The 22,283-nt window shown below is 36.7% G+C and overlaps 1 pseudogene; it reads right to left on the bottom strand.

Moving 5' to 3' along the window:
* Nucleotides 1-852: 852 nt before the first annotated feature.
* Nucleotides 853-22,283, bottom strand: part of LOC132253144 (uncharacterized) — a 43,034-nt pseudogene continuing 21,603 nt past the window's right edge.

Below are 22,283 nucleotides of genomic sequence, written 5' to 3' on the forward strand. Positions count from 1 at the left end.
CGGATCAAGCTTGGGGGTCAGGTTACTTATCGGGAATATACGGTAAAGACCGTAACACCCCTCTAAGTCCCTAAAGTCGGGTCTCTACTAATAAAATGAAGTTGACATGATAATTGATGAGGAAATCAATGAATACTCAAAGTGATCATGCACATGTGAGAATCAAAACACTCAATAAAGAACGACCGAAATGAGAGCGGGGCATCAAACGATCAATGTGCTATCAAGAGAGGGGGTTAGTGCACAATTAAGGAATAATTTCATGCATGTCATAGAGCAGAATAAATAAATCATTTATGACCATCGAATCAACCAATCATAAAATCCCGTATGTGGGGACCCCCACCAAAGCCCGATTTATTCCAATAAATTCATTATTCGGAATTATAAAATTTAATTCATGCTTATTAAAAATGTGAAAATTAGGAAATTATTAAAAAAACAATGAGGATTTATAAAAAAAAATGTTTGCCAAAAGTAAAGATGACAATCAATTTTATTTTATTATTATTATTATTATTATTATTTAAAAAAAAATATTTAAAGTCAAGAAAAGAAGACAGAAAGAGAAAATAATAATAATAATAATAATAATGAAAATAATAATGATAATAATAATAGAAAAAAATAAAAATGAAAATATGAATAAAAATAAAAATAAAGTAAAGATGCACGATTAGTGGAAAATGATTAGAATCAATTTTTTGAAAACAATGCATGGGAATGTAGGGGTGAGGCACGTGGGTTTCCGGAGTGGCCCACCAAAGGTGGCCATGCATGCCAGGCTAGAAAGGGAGAATGGGTCCTGAAGGTGCCATAGAAATTGCCGCATTCATTGCCTCAGCCGTTGCTTCAACATTCCAAACACCCACGTATAATATAGAGCCAAAATATGTTGATCATCCGATACAGATAGCATGCTGTTTGAGAAGTAAATGGCATTAGCTTGAATTGTCGGCCAAGGAACATCAAAAGCTTGTATAGTTGATGCCATATAAGTATCAACCCTGGAGGATAGACGTAGAGAGAATGGCTTTGAAAGGTCTCTGACAAAGTCCTCATAATCACTTCGATGGTCGGAATTAAAGGAATGAGTATTGAATAGGGCAAACATTCCTTCTCTTCACTTAATGTTGCAGGTGTCTCCACTGGGGCCTCTGTGACGGAAGCAGGTTCTTTTTTTCAGCTCAGTTTCAAACTCCTTTGCTGCTTGTTGAAAGCTTTTGGCAGTCTTTCCAATGCTGCGGCCTACCTCCGGCAACTTCTTGGGGCCGAAAACGAGTGCTGCGACGCCGGCCATGACGACAAGCTCCGGTACGCCGAGACCAAACAAGCAGGTACAGGTAAGACGCTTCTGGGTTCGGATTCGGGTCTGGCTCCGAGCCACAACCAGAGACTTGGGGTTGAAAAAAATTGGAGTCAGAAGAAGAGAAGGAGAGGGTTTGCGTGGGTTTTGGAATTGAAGAGAGACAGAGGGCGGCCGCCATTTTCTTCTTCTCTTCTCTTTCTCGTTTCCTTGCTCTGTTTGTTGACGAGTATTTACCTCTCTAGAATCACCCAGTACGATTTGGAGGATACTCGGCTACGCATCATTCCGCCGAGAAATCCAAGCTCCGACACGGATGTCTGCGCTGGCATTGGTTCTGGGCAAAGACTTCAACTGCTAGCCCATAGTGAGCAGCGTTTGTCTTTCCGATCACCTCATCCAGGTCCTTGAATTTCAAAATGAACTGCACTGGTATAAGAATCTTTTCTGTTGCTATCAACATATTACCATGGACATTTGAGAAGTCGGTGGATTGGATATAATAGCTTTTAGAACCGAATTTCCCACCTCTGACTCCTAAAATTGCACCAGCTTCAATACCAGATTTTGTGTAACCAAGGATCTGATGAAATTGCTGATGATTAACACAAGGTCCTTATTCAACTCTTTTCTTAAAAGGATCATCAACTATACGTTTTAGAGCATAAACTCATCATTTTGCATACGAATATGGGTGATCCATTACAGCAACACTGCCTCGGCGCCAATTGACCCTATGAAAGCAAGCTTTCTCACATCCATATGACCAGAAAGAGTGCCCTAGCTATATGACCGAAGCCAGAACCCACATTTAAATCACCAAGAGGGAATTTCGCTTTGTGAAAGCCCGTTTTATAGTTTCTGATCACCTCGCATGGCTCTGTTTTAGATCATTATTTCTTCTCCTTCTAAGAATAGCTGTAACACGATACCCTTATGTCTGAGTAGAACATCTGTTGGCTGACTTTTCTGGCAGAGACCTTCGTATTTCCATATTAGAAAATAGGCAAAGACAGTGGACATCAAGATCCTTATGCTGTAAAGCAAGACTCCATTTTTCCTGAGCAAATCCCAACTACATCAAACTTGGTGAACAGAAAACAGCCGACATCGGGATGATTAATAATGAGACTCAGATCGAAATAACATGGCGTGGAACTTCAGCCTGGAAACACTCTTTCCGGGGAACATTACTCTCATAAAGCCACCAGTGCTGCTTGTCTCAGGTAGTAAAATGGGGATCAAAACTTTCCACAACTAGTTCCATGAGGGCAGATAGGTGTGAAGGATGAAATTGCTTAAAAAACAAGAGTAAAAATGATAAGATCCAAGAAATATTCAGGCAAAACCCCATTTGATGAATAATGAATGAGCTCAAAACTGGTGGGACAAACGGGAAATCTTCAATACAACTATTAAACATCAAACTCAAACCCAAAAGAAGAATCCCGCCATTGCAGGGGAAAAGATCAAGAGTATAAGGGGAAAACAAAACAGAGCATGTATAGATCGATAATCATATTCAACCAAAACAATCTGTGGCCCTTGATGTCCACAGAAAACCACAAAACGATATTCATAGATTAGCAGAGAATGAAGTGGGACATTAAGAATCGAAAACGTACCGAGTGTTGGGCTTTGTGGAGCCTAGTTTTGTTTGATCGGGTTTGACGACCCGACCCGAATAATATTGCATGGCTTTTTAATGGGAGATTTATTGAGGCCTGTTGGACCCGTTTAGCCCATTGTGGAACCACCTTTTGTAATTAGGGTTTTTTTAGTGTGGTGGGATTACCGTGTTATATATATAGAGAGAATATTGTAGCCGCTAGGTTGTACTCTGTATTCTTCCCTAATAATAGTGATATCCCTACAACTCCGTGGATGTAGGCAAATTGCCGAACCACATAAATACTGTTTTGTGCGTGTGATTGGTTTTCTTTGACGTGTGTTTTCTCTAATTTTTGTTTCTCACGGGTTGGGAATTCGGTTTAATTCCCTACAACTGGTATCAGAGCCTCGGGTTAGGTTTAAGTGGGAGCAATGGCAGAGGAAGCAGGAAAGGCGTCTAGAATAGAAAAGTTTGATGGCACAGACTTTGCGTATTGGAGGATGCAGATTGAAGATTATCTCTATGGGAGGAAATTGCATCTGCCTCTTTTGGGGACAAAACCTGAGAGTATGAAGGCTGAGGAATGGGCGCTTCTTGATAGACAGGTTCTAGGAGTTATTAGGTTAACTCTGTCTAGGTTTGTTGCACATAATGTTGTAAAGGAGAAGACCACAACAGATTTGATGAAGGCTTTGTCCGGTATGTATGAAAAGCCGTCCACAAACAATAAGGTGCATCTGATGAAGAAATTGTTCAATTTGAAGATGGCAGAGAATGCATCAGTAGCACAACATCTGAATGAATTTAATACAATCACAAATCAATTGTTGTGTGTAGAAATTGATTTTGATGATGAGATTCGTGCTCTGATCGTCTTGGCTTCTTTGCCAAACAGTTGGGAGGCAATGAAGATGGTAGTAAGTAATTCTACGGGAAAGGAAAATCTCAAGTACAATGATATACGAGATTTAATTCTGCCTGAGGAGATTCGCCGAAGAGATGCAGGTGAAACCTCAAGATCTGGTTCTACCCTAAACCTTGAGACAAGAGGCAAAGGTAATGACAGAAATTCAAATTGGGGTAGATCAAATTCCAGAAATTCTAATCGGAACAGAAGCAAATCTAGATCAGGCCAACAAGTACAATGCTGGAATTGTGGGAAAACAGGTCACTTTAAAAGGCAATGCAAAAGCCCTAAGAAGAAGAATGAAGGTGATTCTGCTAATGCTGTAACAGAAAAGGTACAGGATGCATTACTTCTTGCAGTAGACAGTCCACTTGATGATTGGGTTTTGGATTTAGGAGCTTCGTTTCATACCACTCCACACCGAGAAATCATATAGAATTATGTTGCAGGTGATTTTGGTAAGGTGTATTTGGCTGATGGTTCAACCTTGGATGTTGTGGGTCTGGGAGACGTCCGGATATCATTGCCCAATGGGTCTGTTTGGTTACTGGAGAATGTTCGACATATTCCTAACCTGAGGAGGAATCTGATTTATGTTGGACAACTTGATGATGAAGGACATGCAATACTATTTGTTGGTGGTACTTGGAAGGTTACAAAGGGAGTTAGGGTATTGGCTCGTGGAAAGAAGACTGGTACCCTGTATATGACCTCATGTCCAAGAGACACAATTGCAGTTGCTAATGCAAGTACTGATGCAAGCCTATGGCACCGCAGACTTGGTCACATGAGTGAGAAAGGGATGAAGATGTTGTTGTCAAAAGGAAAACTACCAGAATTGAAGTCCATTGATTTTGACATGTGTGAAAGTTGCATCTTAGGAAAGCAAAAAAAGGTGAGCTTCTTGAAATTGGCAGGACACCGAAGGCTGAAAAATTGGAACTAGTACACACTGATTTGTGGGGGCCTTCTCTGGTTGCATCCCTAGGAGGTTCAAGGTACTACATCACTTTTATTGATGACTTAAGTAGAAAGGCATGAGTTTATTTTCTGAAAAATAAATCTGATGTATTTGAAACTTTTAAGAAGTGGAAGGCCATGGTTGAGACAGAAACAGGTTTGAAAATAAAATGTTTGAGGTCAGATAATGGAGGAGAGTACATAGATGGAAGGTTCAGTAAGTATTGTGCTGCACAGGGAATTAGGATGGAGAAGACCATTCCTGGGACACCACAGCAGAATGGTGTGGCTGAGCGCATGAACAGAACTCTCAATGAGCGTGCTAGAAGTATGAGGTTGCATGCTGGACTACCAAAAAATTTTTGGGCTGATGCTATTAGCACTGCAGCTTACCTGATAAACCGAGGACCATCAATTCCCATGGAGTTCAGACTTCCTGAGGAGGTTTGGAGCGGTAAAGAGATGAAGTTTTCACATTTAAAAGTTTTTGGTTGTGTTTCTTATGTTCATATTGATTCTGATGCTCGTAGTAAACTTGATGCAAAGTCAAAAATATGTTTTTTCATTGGCTATGGTGATGAGAAATTTGGTTATAGGTTTTGGGATGAACAAAACAGGAAAATCATCAGAAGTAGAAATGTGATATTTAATGAACAGGTTATGTACAAGGATAGGTCAACTGTAGTGTCAGATGTTACAGAGATAGATCAAAAGAAATCTGAGTTTGTCAAATTAGATGAATTGACTGAAAGTACTGTCCAAAAAGGGGGTAAAGAAGATAAGGAGAATGTAAATTCACAGGTAGATTTGAGTACACCTATAGCTGAAGTTCGCAGATCTTCCAGGAACATTAGACCTCCGAAACGTTATTCACCTGGTTTAAATTATCTCCTGTTGACTGATGGTGGTGAGCCAGAGTGTTATGATGAAGCCTTGCAAGATGAGAATTCAAGCAAGTGGGAGTTAACCATGAAGGATGAGATGGATTCCCTATTGGGGAATCAGACATGGGAACTGATTGAATTGCCAGTAGGAAAGAAGGCTTTGCACAACAAGTGGGTATACAGAATAAAGAATGAGCATGATGGTAGCAAACGTTACAAGGCCAGATTAGTTGTTAAAGGGTTCCAGCAGAAGGAAGGCATTGACTACACAGAGATATTTTCTCCAGTTGTGAAGATGTCAACAATTAGACTTGTACTTGGAATGGTGGCTGCAGAAAACTTACATCTTGAGCAGTTAGATGTGAAGACAACATTCCTTCATGGTGACTTGGAGGAAGACCTTTACATGATTCAACCAGAAGGGTTCATTGTTCAGGGACAAGAGAATCTAGTCTGCAAACTGAGAAAGAGCTTGTATGGCCTTAAACAAGCTCCTAGACAGTGGTACAAGAAGTTTGACAATTTTATGCATAGAATTGGGTTCAAGAGATGTGAAGCTGATCATTGTTGCTATGTTAAGTCCTTTGACAATTCTTACATCATATTATTGTTGTATGTGGATGATATGCTTATTGTAGGGTCTGACATTGAGAAGATTAATAATCTGAAGAAGCAATTGTCCAAACAGTTTGCAATGAAGGATTTGGGAGTTGCAAAGCAAATCCTTGGTATGAGAATCATTAGAGACAAGGCTAATGGTACATTGAAGCTTTCACAGTCAGAGTATGTGAAGAAAGTTCTCAGCAAGTTCAACATGAATGAAGCTAAACCAATGAGCACACCCTTGGGTAGTCATTTCAAACTAAGCAAAGAACAGTCATCGAAGACAGATGAAGAAGGGGACCATATGAGCAAGGTGCCCTATGCCTCAGCTATTGGCAGCTTGATGTATGCTATGGTGTGTACAAGGCCAGACATTGCACATGCAGTGGGAATTGTGAGCAGATTCATGAGTAGGCCTGGAAAGCAGCATTGGGAGGCAGTCAAGTGGATTTTAAGATATCTGAAGGGTTCATTAGATACATGTCTTTGCTTCACAGGTGCAAGTTTGAAACTGCAGGGTTATGTAGATGCTGATTTTGCAGGTGATATTGATAGTAGAAAGAGTACTACTGGGTTTGTTTTTACTCTAGGTGGTACAGCTATATCATGGACTTCAAATCTACAAAAGATTGTTACTTTGTCTACTACAGAAGCTGAGTATGTTGTAGCAACTGAAGCTGGAAAGGAGATGATTTGGCTACATGGTTTCTTAGATGAATTGGGTAAGAAGTAGGAGATGGGCATTCTACACAGTGACAGTCAGAGTGCAATTTTTCTTGCCAAAAATTCGGCTTTTCATTCAAAGTCGAAACATATACAAACAAAATACCACTTTATCCGTTATCTTGTTGAGGATAAACTGGTAATACTTGAGAAGATTTATGGATCTAAGAACCCTACAGACATGTTGACTAAGGGTGTCACTATTGAGAAGTTGAAGCTGTGCGCAGCTTCAATTGGTCTTCTAGCTTGAGGATAGGAGGATGAGTTGTAGGGATGAGGGATTGTTTCTTGGAGGATAGCGGTTTGATGTTGGTGATTGAACTAGTCTCCAAGTGGGAGATTTGTTGGGCTTTGTGGAGCCTAGTTTTGTTTGATTCGGTTTGACGACCCGACCCGAATAATATTGCATGGCTTTTTAATGGGAGATTTATTGAGGCATGTTGGACCCGTTTAGCCCATTGTGGAACCACCTTTTTTAATTAGGGTTTTTTTTAGTGTGGTGGGGTTACCGTGTTATATATATAGAGAGAATATTGTAGCCGCTAGGTTGTACTCTGTATTCTTCCCTGATAATAGTGATATCCCTGCAACTCCGTGGATGTAGGCAAATTGCCGAACCACGTAAATACTGTCTTGTGCATGTGATTGTTTTTCTTTGGCATGTGTTTTCTCTAATTTTTGTTTCTCACGGGTTGGGAATTCGGTTTAATTCCCTACACCGAGCTCAAGGTGATCTTCCCTGATGATCCACAACGCAACTTTCCTCTACTTTTTCTCCTCCTCTAATTTTCCTCTGTAACCTTTCTTTCCCCTGTTTCAACTTTCCTTTGCCTTTTCTTTCCAACCACTCTCCTGGTTCTCACTCTAGCTAGAGAACCCTCCTCCTGCCTCTAGCTTCTCTCTAAAAATCTTCTCTAGCAGCCTTTTCCTTAGCTCCCCGAAATCCCCTCCCAACCCAAAGCTCCCAAACTCCTCAAAAAATATCCCTCTACTCTCTACAGCCACCACCCTCTCTCCACTAACGGCCTGCCGCCCCTCTCAAAGCTCCATGACCCCTAAAAAATATCTCCTAACCGAAAATCCGCTCCCCTCTGATTCTCTTGTCCAACTCCCATTTCATCTCCCATCCACTATTATGATTCTCTGAAGACCTCTTAGGAGTCGACACGTGGCTGACTCTAATCCTAGCACCTGGCAAAATGAACTGCATGTAAATGAGCCCCACATGGGGGTCTATAAAATGTTTTTAAAAAATTATACCTAGTTATTATTCTTTAGAAACAATTTTTAAAAATAAAGTAAAATACAAAATTGTCATTCCATTTTTTTTTTCATTTGAGAAAATACATTTCAAATAAAGTGAACTTTGTATTGAATTTATTAATAAGTTTAATAATTTAAAACTCAAAAAATATATGTAACAATTATAAATAAAAATAATAGACATAATTAATACTTTCAATTTTTTAATAAATCTTGTAATTTTTAAGAATAATTTAATATTTAAAAAACTAATTAATTAATATTAGATTAAATAAAACAATTTAGAATGTCATCTTCGTAATTGAGTGATAAATATATGCATATAATGAAAATTTTGGCTTATTTATACCTTACAATTTTAAGGGCAAGGAAGTGATCTAATGCGAGTTGCTTAATATGAAAAGATGCTTTAAAATTTAAGAGCTTTTCATGGAGCTCATCAAATGTAATTGGGGTGTCATGTGCTTGAATGACATAGACTAGTTCTTTGTATTCGTCAACAAGGCCATAAAAGATTTTCTCCATGGCATCCTCTTCATCCATTAGGGCACCAAGGAGAGCAAGTTCATTGGCACGAGCTTTAATGGTATGTAGGAAGGCAGTGATGGTTTGCAAACCCCTGGTGAGATTCTTAAGGTGGTTGTTGACTTTTTTAATGTAGACATGCGATAGTTTGACATAGGTATTGGTGAAGATGATCTATGTTTCACAAGAGGTTGTGGCACAAGCAATGAATGGAAGTATGGTGGGTGAAACAGAGCCAATAAGTTCATTTAGGATCAATTGATCTTGACGAAGCCATGAAGAATAGGTTGAGTTGGGTATTACGGTGTCATTGGCAATGCGAGTGGTGGGTGGACAAGGTTTGGTTCTATCAATATAGCTAAATAGGTCAAAGCCAATAAACAGTGTTTGGAATCGAAACCTTTATGATATGTAGTTGGTAGTGGTTAGTTTAAGTGGGGCTTGAGCAAAAACATTTATTGAGATGAGTATTTGGTGTGATTCATGGGTGTTGTGAATATTGAGAGTAGAAGTTGTAGAAGTGGTGGCATCTTAGGTGGCCATGAGGCTATGATGATGGGGAGGAGCATTAGATGGCTTTGGCAGAGAAAAAGAGGTAAGGAAGAACAAGTGGTGGTGAGGGTTTTCAGGTCAAGAAGCTTGAATGCTCTGATGCCATATTGAAGAATGAGATAGGTAAATTAATTATTGTGTTTTTTTTTCCTTTGATTATGAAGAATATATATATACATGTACAAAGAATATAAATTTGGAAAGTTTCCTAATTACCTAAAATGATAACCTAGAATGTAACTAATTTACGATCACTACGTTATTTATAAAAGGAAACAAATTATCTATAAAAGAAAACAAATTATCTACAAAAGAAAACAAATTAGTGATTGATAGAGAATATGTTGACTTCCTTTATTAGCGTCAAGTTCAACACTCCCCACATCACGAGGTGTATTTGGAACCATGTACATATCTCTGTTCTTGAATTTCATTAATTAAGATGTCCAACTTTTTTGCCTTTCAAAGAAATTTCTCCTTCTCATCAATCTGAAAATTGTAATGGAAAGCTTCAAAAAGCATCAATAGTCTCCCAGTCTATCACCAATCAGAGTGCAAATGCCACTATACAAGCTTTGCTACCATCATATGACCTTTCTGTTGAAATGATGACATTGCCCCTTGATTTTTTACAAGTTAAATTATTCTAAAAGTGGTTATGGACTCAGTTTAAGGAAAAGTACCGGAGCTAGGCAAGGGTTGCAATGGGTCATCACAGCGCTAAGATCCTTAATTAGGTTTTGCCATTCCCAATTCCACAAATATTGTGATCCCATACGAGTCTCCCACTTAGTCCAATGCATCAATTAGCACATAATAAGACCCTATGCTTAGAAATTGTACATGTGCAACATTGTGAGTTTTGTGTTTGACAAAAATATGAATTCTAGTTAAAACAAAATCTCGTTAAGAAAACACCTCTCCATTAGGGACAAGTGAAGTCATTAAAATGGAGAAACAATTTTTTATTTGCAAGCCTATCATAGAATGCCCATTTACGCATATCATATATTTGCAATGCCTAATATAAAATTTAATAAAACAATAATAATAATATTTTTTTCAACTTTTGAAAAAGAAAAAGGAAAATATATTATGATTTTTTATTTCAGCTATGAATGGTATTTTTTTTAGCAACTAATTAATATCATGCAATAGAAAAACAAAGTTAAAATTTGAGATAATAAATATAATTAAAGTACAAAGAAAGTAACTTATGGGGAGCGAATTTCGCCTCTAGATTGAATATAACTTTATTTTTATCATTAAGTTAATAGATTGAATAATTTATTAGTAATATCTTCTTTCTTTCTAAACTTTATCGCGATTTATGGAAGTTTCTAAAAACCAATGCCCAAAGCCCAGACTATAAAAGGGAGACAATCACTTGGAGAGAGGGGTTGTCTGTTTTTTGAGAGCCCAATAAACACAATGTCATAAATAGAAAGAGGCGGAAGAGGTGATCTGGAGGATCAAGAACCACGACCGTTCTTCTCTTTCATTATGGTTTTTGGCTCTAAGTCTGACACCGCCATACCTTCCTGGCCTCTCATTTCTATACATATCCTTCCATGCATTCTTTGGCTCTATTTGGTTTCCAAGAAAGTGGTCTAGGTCTCTTCCTTTTTCTTGATTCATCTTTGGTTTAAAACAATTAGGAGTGAAGTAAAGTGTGTTCTTGATTTATTCTAGATTTCTCTTTTTCAAACCTACGTTTTGATCTTTTCTCTCCTGCTCTGTTTAGTTTCCAAGAAAGTGGTCTAGGCCTAATATGCATTGTGTTTTCTTTCTTTTTTCTTAGTTTCTGTTTGGTTTTCTAGGAAAGTGAAGGAAAATGAACTCTCTGCTATCTTTTTCTTGGTTTATCTTTGGTTTACCAAGCACAACGGTGAAGTAAATGGGTTTTTTATTTACGTTTGACTTCTCTTTTTCAAACCTCCGTTTCGATCTTTCCTCTTCAGTTCTGTTTAGTTTCCAAGAAAGCAATCTAGGTCTAATATGGATCATAGTTTCTTTCCTTTTCTTAGTTTTTGTTAGAGGTATTCTTTTACTTGGTATATCTTTGGTTTACAAGAAACAGGAGTGAAGTAAAGTAGGTTCTTTATTATTATTTTTTTTTGTACTTTGGTTTCTCGTTCTCAAACCTACGTTTTTATCTTTCCTCTTCTGCTCTGTTTGGTTTCCAAGAAAGTGGTCTAGATCCAATATGCACTGTGTTTTCTTTCTTTTTCTTGCTGTCTGTTTGATTTACAAGAAATAGGAATGAAGTACAGTGCATTCTTGATTTTTGTTTGGTTTCGAAGAAAGTGAAGGAAAATGATGTAGTACTTGTTATCGTTTTTTTTCTGGATGCAGAACTTAAACATCTTCAATGTTCCTCACCCCCAAATGCATCATACAACATTTAGTTGTTCAAAGGTCAGATGGAAAATCTATCTGTTCTTGTTGCCTACATGTTTGTCTTCACAAATCATAGATGACTTCATTAGCATGCATATGTATGAGCTGACATGATAGTGCACATGGCATATGTTGGATTGGAAAATACATATGTTTATATGTTTTCATAGTGCTAGGATAAACATATACCAAACAAACAATTCTGTAAATGAAATATCATTTTATTTATTTTAATTGTTGCTTATAGATATGATTTCAATATACTCAGAGACTCTTATTTTCAGTCTTTTCTTTGGTGCCAAATTAAGCTAGAGACCCACCCTCCAACTTGTCGCATTAAATGTAGGCACTCAAGTTTAAAATAGGTTCCAAGTGTCATTTTATCCTTGTATTTATTTTCAGGACAAGTTAATTAAATTAAATATCATTGTATTTATTTTATTCAAAATTATTTGATATTATTGTGAAGTCCAGACGACCAATTAACTAACCCCCTAGGGAACCAAATCTGAAATTGCTTGTCCATATTTTTGTTCTCATATTCTAGGAAGTGATGTATATTAATATTTCATGGCTATGTTGAGCAACTATTTTAGACATGTTGTTAGGAACCTTAGATTACTTCGTTCCCATGCCTTGGATCATGTAAGGTGCATGCAAATCTATCCTAAACTCTCTAAATCTATTACAGTGAATAAACAGGTATTCAAAATAATAAGAATACAATAGAAAGCATAGATGTAGAGAATAAAGCCACATACCTTTGATCTGAATGTTCTTGGACCGATTCTAATTGATGTAGATAACCCCAAAGCTGTAGTAGATCTCGTAAACACCATGATCTTCCGCTCGATGACTCTTCCTTTTATTTAAGCACTAAGATAGTGGAGATCTCAAGGGTGGAGGTTAGGGTTATCTCTAAGACATTGAAACCCTAACCCTTAAAGGGGTATTTATGGATTTCCTACTAGGCTTAAGTGACTTAAGTCCACCATGGGCTTGGGTTACTTAATCTAACCCATAAAGGTTGCTAATTGATTAATTAACTATACAAGACCTTAATTAATCAATTAGCTCAATCCAAAGATGTTGCTCACTCATCCCTATGCAACATTGCATAATTACCAAAACACCCTTATACACAAAAGTGAACTAAAAACCCATCCAACCCTCATAACTATGCCATTAAGGAATATGAGCTCAGAGTGAGGACCATTGGGACCCATAAGAGTACTGATTCCCTCATAATCAAATTATAAAATTGAACATCTCACTATAGAGAGTCAACTGCTCTCTAGTATGCTATGTAAATTACAACGAGACACCAAGTGCTCAGGTCCATGACTTACTATCCACTACATGTAGACTCACCATGAACTAATGTCCATAATCTAACAAGACAGTACTATCACCTATCAAGATTACCTTTCAAATCCTTGAGTTACAGATCCAACTTATTATGTGGTCAACTAACATACTTTAGCTCCAAGGAGTATACGACAAATTCCACTAAAGGAATTACTATAGTCATAGATTTCATGATCATATTTCCTTTGGATCACCCAAGGGGACACACTGTCTCAATCCCATGAGATATCATGGTGCCTTTATTGAGAATACCTATTGCCACCAGCCTCCATCAACAATGACCCAATCCATAGGGATATATGACCACTTTAGGGTCTCGCCCATAGGTCAAAACTTCCTGTTGATTTGGGCATAGGCTCAATATCCTCTCAAGGTTGAGAGTCCATGCAGTTTAGTAGCTTGGTGAATCATGACAATTAATAGCCTTGTATCATGATTCATCGTAGGTCCTATCTAGTGTGCATCACATACACTAGTACACTCATCATAGGAAACCCATCTTGATGGCCAAGACAAACCATCCCTTCAATTAGGAGGTGGTGCACTACAGTCTTAATTGGATTGCCCAAATCCATGAACCAACTGTGGACAACTTATCTACTTATAGGGAACCCATGACTTGTATCTTCTACGCAACTCCTAATGTACCCAAGTCATGTACAATGTAAGAAACATGTGTTGAATACTCAAATCAATGTCAATATACCAAGGGGATAGCAAGAGGATAGTTAAGTATAACTTTGTCACATCATGTCTTGCTTTTTGGGGCTCAATCCCAACAATGTGAACATTGTAGGTTTAGGTTGAATATTTTTATTCAAAATCTGAATTCAAATGCAGATTTAAGGAAGAATAGGTTCTGTACTCCTTCTGAATTAATTCCTAAAAGAAATGCCAATATGAATAGGATCCTTGAGATAACTCAGAAACCCATCTTTATTTAGTCCATGTGTATATATAATTACCCTTTCCAAGTGGTGCAAATAGGTTGTGTTGAGAGAGAGAACATGAGGATTTTTGTAGAAGTATGACATGAGAGTGGGCTGTTGAGGAGGATTCACGTGAGACTTAGAGGATAAAATCAAAATTAGTGAAGTTGAGAGCATCAGAACGTGGAGAACACCTAAGCTGATTGTGGAAACGGTGGCAGTTGATGTGAGCACTAGATTTTTCTAGAATTGAGGCTATTTGGTGCACGATTTGTGGAAAAAAAAAAAGTGGCAGAATGTTCTAGAGAGTCACATGGATTCAGTGCATGGTTTTGGCCTAGAGGGAAGATGATGAGAAGGTTTTAGAGAGGTGGCTGTTAGTGGACAAATTTGAATTTTTGAGGGAATGCAAGAATGGTCAGATTTTTTAGAGGGAAGTCTCTAGAACTTTGGGGAGGTCTGAATACAGTCGGGGAGGAAAAATAGAGTGAACTGAATTTTTCTTCAAGAGAGAATATATATTATGCGACATAATTCTTTAGTGGAGAAACGTGCAGCTGAATTCGGTCTTAAAGGAGGGAAAGATGCAACCGATTGAAGAGAGATTATACGGGAAAGGAAAAACTCAAGTACAATGATATACGAGATTTAATTCTGGCTGAGGAGATTCGCCGAAGAGATGCAGACGAAACTTCAGGATCTGGTTCTGCACTAAACCTTGAGACAAGAGGCAAAAGTAATGACAGAAATTCAAATAAGGGTAGATCAAAATCCAGAAATTCTAATCAGAACATAAGCAAATGTAGATCAGGCCAACAAGTATAATGCTGGAATTGTGGAAAAACAGGTCACTTTAGAAGGCAATGCAAAAGTCCAAAGAAGAAGAATGAAGATGATTCTGCTAATGCTGTAACAGAATAGGTACAGGATGCATTACTTCTTGTAGTAGACAATCCACTTGATGATTGAGTTTTGGATTCAACAGCTTCGTTTCATACCACTCCACACCGAGAAATCATACAGAATTATGTTGCAGGTGATTTTGGTAAGGTGTATTTGGCTGATGGTTCAGTCTTGGATGTTGTGGGTCTGGGAGACGTCCGGATATCGTTGCCCAATGGGTCTGTTTGGTTATTGGAGAAGGTTCGACATATTCCTGACCTGAGGAGGAATCTGATTTCTATTGGACAACTTGATGATGAAGGACATGCAATACTATTTATTGGTGGTACTTGGAAGGTAACAAAGGGAGCTAGGGTATTGGCTCGTGGAAAGAAGACTGGTACTTTGTATATGACCTCATGTCCAAGAGACACAATTGCAGTGGCTGATGCAAGTACTGATACAAGCCTATGGCACCATAAACTTGGTCACATGAGTGAAAAAGGGATGAAGATGTTGTTGTCAAAAGGAAAACTACCAGAATTGAAGTCCATTGATTTTGACATGTGTGAAAGTTGCATCTTAGGAAAGCAAAAAAATGTGAGCTTCTTGAAAATTGGCAGGACACTGAAGGCTGAAAAATTGGAACTAGTACACATTGATTTGTGGGGGCCTTCTCCGGTTGCATCCCTTGGAGGTTCAAGGTACTACATCACTTTTATTGATGACTCAAGTAGAAAGGTATGGGTTTATTTTTTGAAAAATAAATCTGATGTATTTGAAACTTTTAAGAAGTGGAAGGCCATGGTTGAGAAAGAAACAGGGTTGAAAGTAAAATGTTTGAGGTCAGATAATGGAGGAGAGTACATAGATGGAGAGTTCAGTGAGTATTGTGCTGCATAGGGAATTAGGATGGAGAAGACCATTCTTGGAACACCACAGCAGAATGGTGTGGTTGAGTGCATGAATAGAACTCTCAATGAGCGTGCTAGAAGTATGAGGTTGCATGCTGGACTACCAAAAACTTTTTGGGTTGATGTTGTTAGCACTACAGCTTACCTGATAAACTGAGGACCATCAGTTCCCATGGAGTTCAGACTTCCTGAGGAGGTTTGGAGCGGTAAAGAGGTGAAGTTTTCACATTTAAAAGTTTTTGGTTGTGTTTCTTATGTTCATATTGATTATGATGCTCGTAGTAAACTTGATGCAAAGTCAAAAATATGTTTTTTCATTGGCTATGGTGATGAGAAATTTGGCTATAGGTTTTGGGATGAACAAAATAGGAAAATCATCAGAAGTAGAAATGTGATATTTAATGAATAGGTTATATACAAGGATAGGTCAACTATAGTGTCAGATGTTACAGAGATAGATCAAAAGAAATCTGAGTTTGTCAACTTCGATGAATTGACTAAAAGTATTGCCCAAAAAGGAGGTGAAGAAGATAAGGAGAATGTAAATTCACATGTAAAACTAAGTACACCTATAGGTGAAGTTCGCAGATCTTCCAGGAACATTAGACCTCCGTAGCATTATTCACCTGTTTTAAATTATGTCCTGTTGACTAATGGTGGTGAGCCAGAGTGTTATGATGAAGCCTTGCAAGATGAGAATTCAAGCAAATGGGAGTTAGCCATGAAGGATGAGATGGATTCCTTGTTGGGGAATCAAACATGGGAACTGACTGAATTGCTAGTAGGAAAGAAGGCTTTGCACAACAAGTGGGTATACAAAATAAAGAATGAGCATGATGGTAGCAAACGTTACAAGGCCAGATTAGTTATTAAAGGGTTCCAGCAGAAGAAGGGCATTGACTACATAGAGATATTTTCTCCAGTTATGAAGATGTCAACAATCAGACTTGTACAGGGAATGGTGGTTGTAGAAAACTTACATCTTGAGCAATTAGATGTGAAGACAGCATTCTTTCATGGTGACTTGGAGGAAGACCTTTACATGATTCAGCCAGAGGGGTTCATTGTTCAGGGACAAGAGAATCTAGTTTGCAAACTGAGAAAGAGCTTGTATGGCCTTAAACAAGCTCCTAGACAGTGGTACAAGAAGTTTGACAATTTTATGCATAGAATTGGGTTCAAGAGATGTGAAGTTGATCACTGTTGCTATGTTAAGTTTTTTGACAATTCTTACATGATATTACTGTTGTATGTGGATGATATGCTTATTGTAGGGTCTGACATTGAGGAGATTAATAATCTGAAGAAGCAATTGTCCAAGCAGTTTACAATGAAGGATTTGGGAGCTACAAAGCAAATCCTTGGTATGAGAATCATTAGAGACAAGGCTAATAGTACATTTGCTTCACAGGTGCAAGTTTGAAACTGTGGGGTTATGTAGATGCTGATTTTGCTGGTGATATTGATAGTAGAAAGAGTACTATTGGGTTTGTTTTTACTCTAGGTGGTACAACTATATCATGGGCTTCAAATCTATAGAAGATTGTTACTTTGTCTACTACAGAAGCTGAATATGTTGCAGCAACTGAAGTTGGAAAGGAGATGATTTGGCTACATGGTTTCTTAGATGAATTGGGTAAGAAGCAAGAGATGGGCATTCTACACAGTGATAGTCAGAGTGCAATTTTTCTTGCCAAAAAATCGGCTTTTCATTCAAAGTCGAAGCATATACAAACAAAATACCACTTTAGCCGTTACCTTGTTGAAGATAAACTGGTAATACTTGAGAAGATTTGTGGATCTAAGAACCCGGTAGACATGTTGACTAAGGGTGTCACTATTGAGAAGTTGAAGTTGTGCGCAACTTCAATTGGTCTTCTAGCTTGAGGACAGGAGGATGAGTTGCAGGGATGAGGGATTGTTTTTTGGAGTATAGCGGTTTGATGTTGGTGATTGAACTAGTCTCCAAGTGGGAGATTTGTTGGGCTTTGTGGAGCCTAGTTTTGTTTGATCCGGTTTGACGATCTGACCCAAATAATATTGCATGGCTTTTTAATGGGAGATTTATTGAGGATTGTTGGACTCATTTAGCCCATTGCGGAACTACCTTTTGTAATTAGGGTTTTTTTGTGTGGTGTGGTTGCCGTGTTATAGAGAGAGAGCAAATATTGTAGTTGTTGTGGTTGTACTCTATATTCTTCCTTGATAATAGTGATATCCCTGCAACTTCGTGGATGTAGGCAAATTACTGAACCACGTAAATACTGTCTTGTGCGTGTGATTGTTTTTCTTCGGTTTAATTCCCTACACATAATTCACCAAGCAATCCACATTTAATCATTTAGTTTCCTAAATATCAAATTCTAACAACACTCATGTGTAGCCCAAATTGTCCACACCCAACCTAAACTAACATGTATTCAAAAAAATCATGAATAAAGTGAAAATATTGGCAATAAACATTAGAATTAAGGAATCGAATATTATACTTGGAACTAAAATGACAACACTAAACATGTAGAAGAAAAAAATAATACATATGAACAAGGCACCATAACTTGTCATCAAGAGCCACTAAAAACACTTATTGCTGGTTATACATCTACTTTTCTATATGTAGCATTTACTAAAAAAATCAACAAGCATCAACATTATCCCGTAACCCATTGTGTATTATTTACTACAACTGCCATTATTCCATAACATATATCTAGATATAGTAATCATAGTCAGCCTCTATTCATTCTCTAATTTTGATAAAAGCATGTCACAAACAGCCGTGAGTTTCAAAATCAACAAACCAATTTCATCTATTAGCCTTAACTTCATCAATGAATAACTTAAAAATCATTAATAAACTAATTCAAATGGTAAAGATTCATTGAGACTTACCTTCATGTCCAACTGTTGTGGTGAAGAATAAATGAAGAAAAACACCAAGTTTGGCAGCACAATATGGAAATAATGCATGCTTGAGATTCAGATCAATGCAAAATCCGAGTTCATCTATGGAGATCCGATGCACATAGAAACCGGGATAACCTTCGAGATACAAGTATAGAGAGTGAAGACGATGAAGAGATTCACGTCTCTTCTTTCAGAACTTGTGCACGATCGTGAAGATGATGGAGGTCAATCAATCATGGAGGTTCAGGAATCGGGATGCCAATGCTGCCGTGAAGAAGATGTTCATGAAGGTCTAGAATGACGAGAACCTTGACTCTAACGAGAAGCTCTATAAATTCTTTGAATCGGTGCATGTGATGATCTTCTACAGAAAGAAGATCTTTGAACTCTCTTCCAAAAAACGCCCAGAAACAGAGACTCTCTGTGTCAGTTTTCCTTTCCTCTCTCCTCCTCCGAAGTCTCTAGAACGGCCCTCTTTATTCTTTCTGGCGTGATCTTTATATTCCCGATGCATGGCAGTTAGAGAACGTGACTGGCATGCTCCCTTGCATGGCTTATGGTGATCTCTCTCACGCGCAGGAGTTATGGTTCTAAACCGGTCAGTTTCAAATCCAAGGCGATGCAAGAAGGGCCCAATGTGGAGGACCACGAAGAGGAGATGACCTATTCATGAAATATTAAAAATAAATTATCGTATTTTATGTTTCAAAATGTATATTTAATGACAATATTAAAAAAATTATTTTAAATTATGGTTTATGAAACAAAAAGAAAGAATATCACTTGTATATACATCTTTTTATTTACTTTTATTGTGTGTTTTTATTTTAATTTTAATTTTTAGAGATAGAAAATGGGTAGATGATTAGAGATATAAGAATGGTGTGATGCTTGAATGGAATATTAAAAAATATGGGTGATGTAGACTTAAATAATGTGGTCTTGAAATGCATGGGGTTATGATGGCTAGGTGGATAGATCATGGATGATCATATGAAAAATGAAAAAATATGTTTATTGTTAAAATCTACAAATACAATAGAGATAATATGTTTGTTATCAATAAAAACTAACTTATTTTCGTATTATTTAAGCATAGATTTAATAATAATGTAAAAACTCAAACTCTTATATTAATTTACAATTTGTGAGATATTTTCAATATGTTTAAAACTTATTTTTTATTTTGTCATTTGAAGTATAATTTAATAGTCGTAATAAACTTGAATTTTTAATTTTAATTTATGGTTCATGAAATATTGGGAAGAAGATTATTTAAGCATATACAAAAAAAAAAAACTTAAAACATGTATTGAGTAATCATAATACATTAATTTTTAATTTTGCTCATTTAACCATCTTCATTAATATTTGATGCTAACAAAATAGTTGGATCAAATTAAATCATATCCGTGAAAAATCATTTCTTAAATCAATACCAATCCTTCATTGTACATTTTTAAGAAAATAAAATCTATTATCAATTATTCCAAATTACGAATTTATCTTATGGCATCAAAGGTTTTAAAAGTTCTAAACAAGCCTAAATATGTTATAAATCAATCAAAACAAAGTCCTAAACTAATATATTTGTTTTTTTTTCTTTTCATTTCTTTTATTTTTTTCACATTCAATTGTTTTTCATATTCTTCTTATATTTTAAAACAAAATAATTTCTTTAAATAATAAATTATAAAATGATTTTTTCACCAAAAGTAGATTATGTAAAATGATTTTATTATATTCAATGTTTTAATATGAAATTCATAACTCGATTTTTTTAAATAAAAATTATTATTAAAATTTTAAAATAAACAATATTTAATTGAAATGGTTTTTTTTATATTAGACCATCATTAAGGACTGAAAAACACGTTAGACCACAATTACCCACTAAAGCATCAAAGGATGTAGGAGGGCAATCCTAGGTGGAATGTGCCAAGAGGACAAAATAGAAGGTTTACACCATTGTGTCTTGTAAGCCAAAGATAAACCAAGAAAAGGGGAGTAGAGAGTTCATTTTCCTTCACTTTCTTGGAAAACAAAATAGAAACCAAGAAAAAAGAAAGAAAACACAACACATATTAGACCTAAACCACTTTCTTGGAAATTAAACAAGAGTTGGAGAGAAAAGATCAAAACGTAGGTTTGAAACAAATAAATCAAAAATAAATCAAGAACCCACTTTACTTCACTCTTGATTCTTGTAAACCAAAGATAAATCAAGAAAAAGAAAGAGACCTAGACAACTTTCTTAGAAACCAAACAGGGTCTATGGGGAAAGATGTAGCTTTGAAAAACAGAATCGGAGAGCGAGAGAATGCATGGAAGGATATGTATAGAAAAGAGAGGCCATTATTCTAAGAGGAAGGTAAAGACGGTCTTAGATTCAGAGCCAAAAACCATAATGAAAGAGAAGAATGGTTGTGTTTCTTGATCCTCCGAATCAACTCAAATATATGATATGCATAAATGGGCATTCTATGATAGCAAATGAAATATTGTTTCTCCACATCTATGGGCATTCTACAATGTTAGGATTAATTTTCTATACTAAGAAGTGCATGATATATACACCAAGGAAATACTAGACCCAAGTAGTAGCTGGAATCATTTAACAAATAAAAATGACTTGAACATGAAGATAGGCATATGCTAGAGTACTTGAGGAGTTCTTTAAAACTGTTATAAAAAACATTTAACTCAGTTTAAGAACTTGGCATTCGCACCAACCTTAACAAACTCTAATTTTCCTTTCTCATACCTTTCTATGCTTACCTTTATTATTCCAATTGACCACACGACAACTTCGAGTTTTCAAAGGAGAGCGACACATAATCTAAAAAAGCCCTAAGTCAAAATAAATGAAACAAAATTATCAATCTTAAACTATATAACTTAATGTACCAACACTCACAAATAAGAAACCTTGGGGTTCATTTAACAAGAGGGATTTCTATCAAGCATGTTGGGTTTGCTTCGAAAATGACTTATTATGAGATGAGAATCATACCAAAATGCTTCAAAGTATAACAAATACTATGGTGCCAATCACAATATGGTGGAATAAGAAAATATATGACTAGTGAAGTGCTTATTTATTTAAGAAAATTTTAAGGTTAGGTTGTTAGGATGTCCTAGCATTATAAATTAATTATAAAGAAGTCATTAAGGAAACCAAGGGAATTGGTTGAACTGCTGGAGTGCAATATATTATTAATCCTTCATCTGGTCTGTCATTGGGTTCAGCCACCCTTAGCTAATGCTTGTCAGAAACCCTTGGTGAATCATGCATATAAGAAACATAGAATCAACCTAGAACAATAATTTACCAATCTCATTCTTCAATATGACATCAGAGCATTCAAGCTTCTTGACCTAAAAAACCTCACCACCACTTGTTCTTCCTTCTTACCTCTTTTTCTATGCCAAAGCCATCTAATGCTCCTCCCCATCATCATAGCCTCATGGCCACCTAAGATGTCACCACTTCTATTACTTCTACTCTCAATATTCACAACACCCATGAGTCACACCAAATACTCACC

Source organism: Vitis vinifera, chromosome 18, assembly GCF_030704535.1.
Source record: "Vitis vinifera cultivar Pinot Noir 40024 chromosome 18, ASM3070453v1".
NCBI lineage: Eukaryota > Viridiplantae > Streptophyta > Magnoliopsida > Vitales > Vitaceae > Vitis > Vitis vinifera.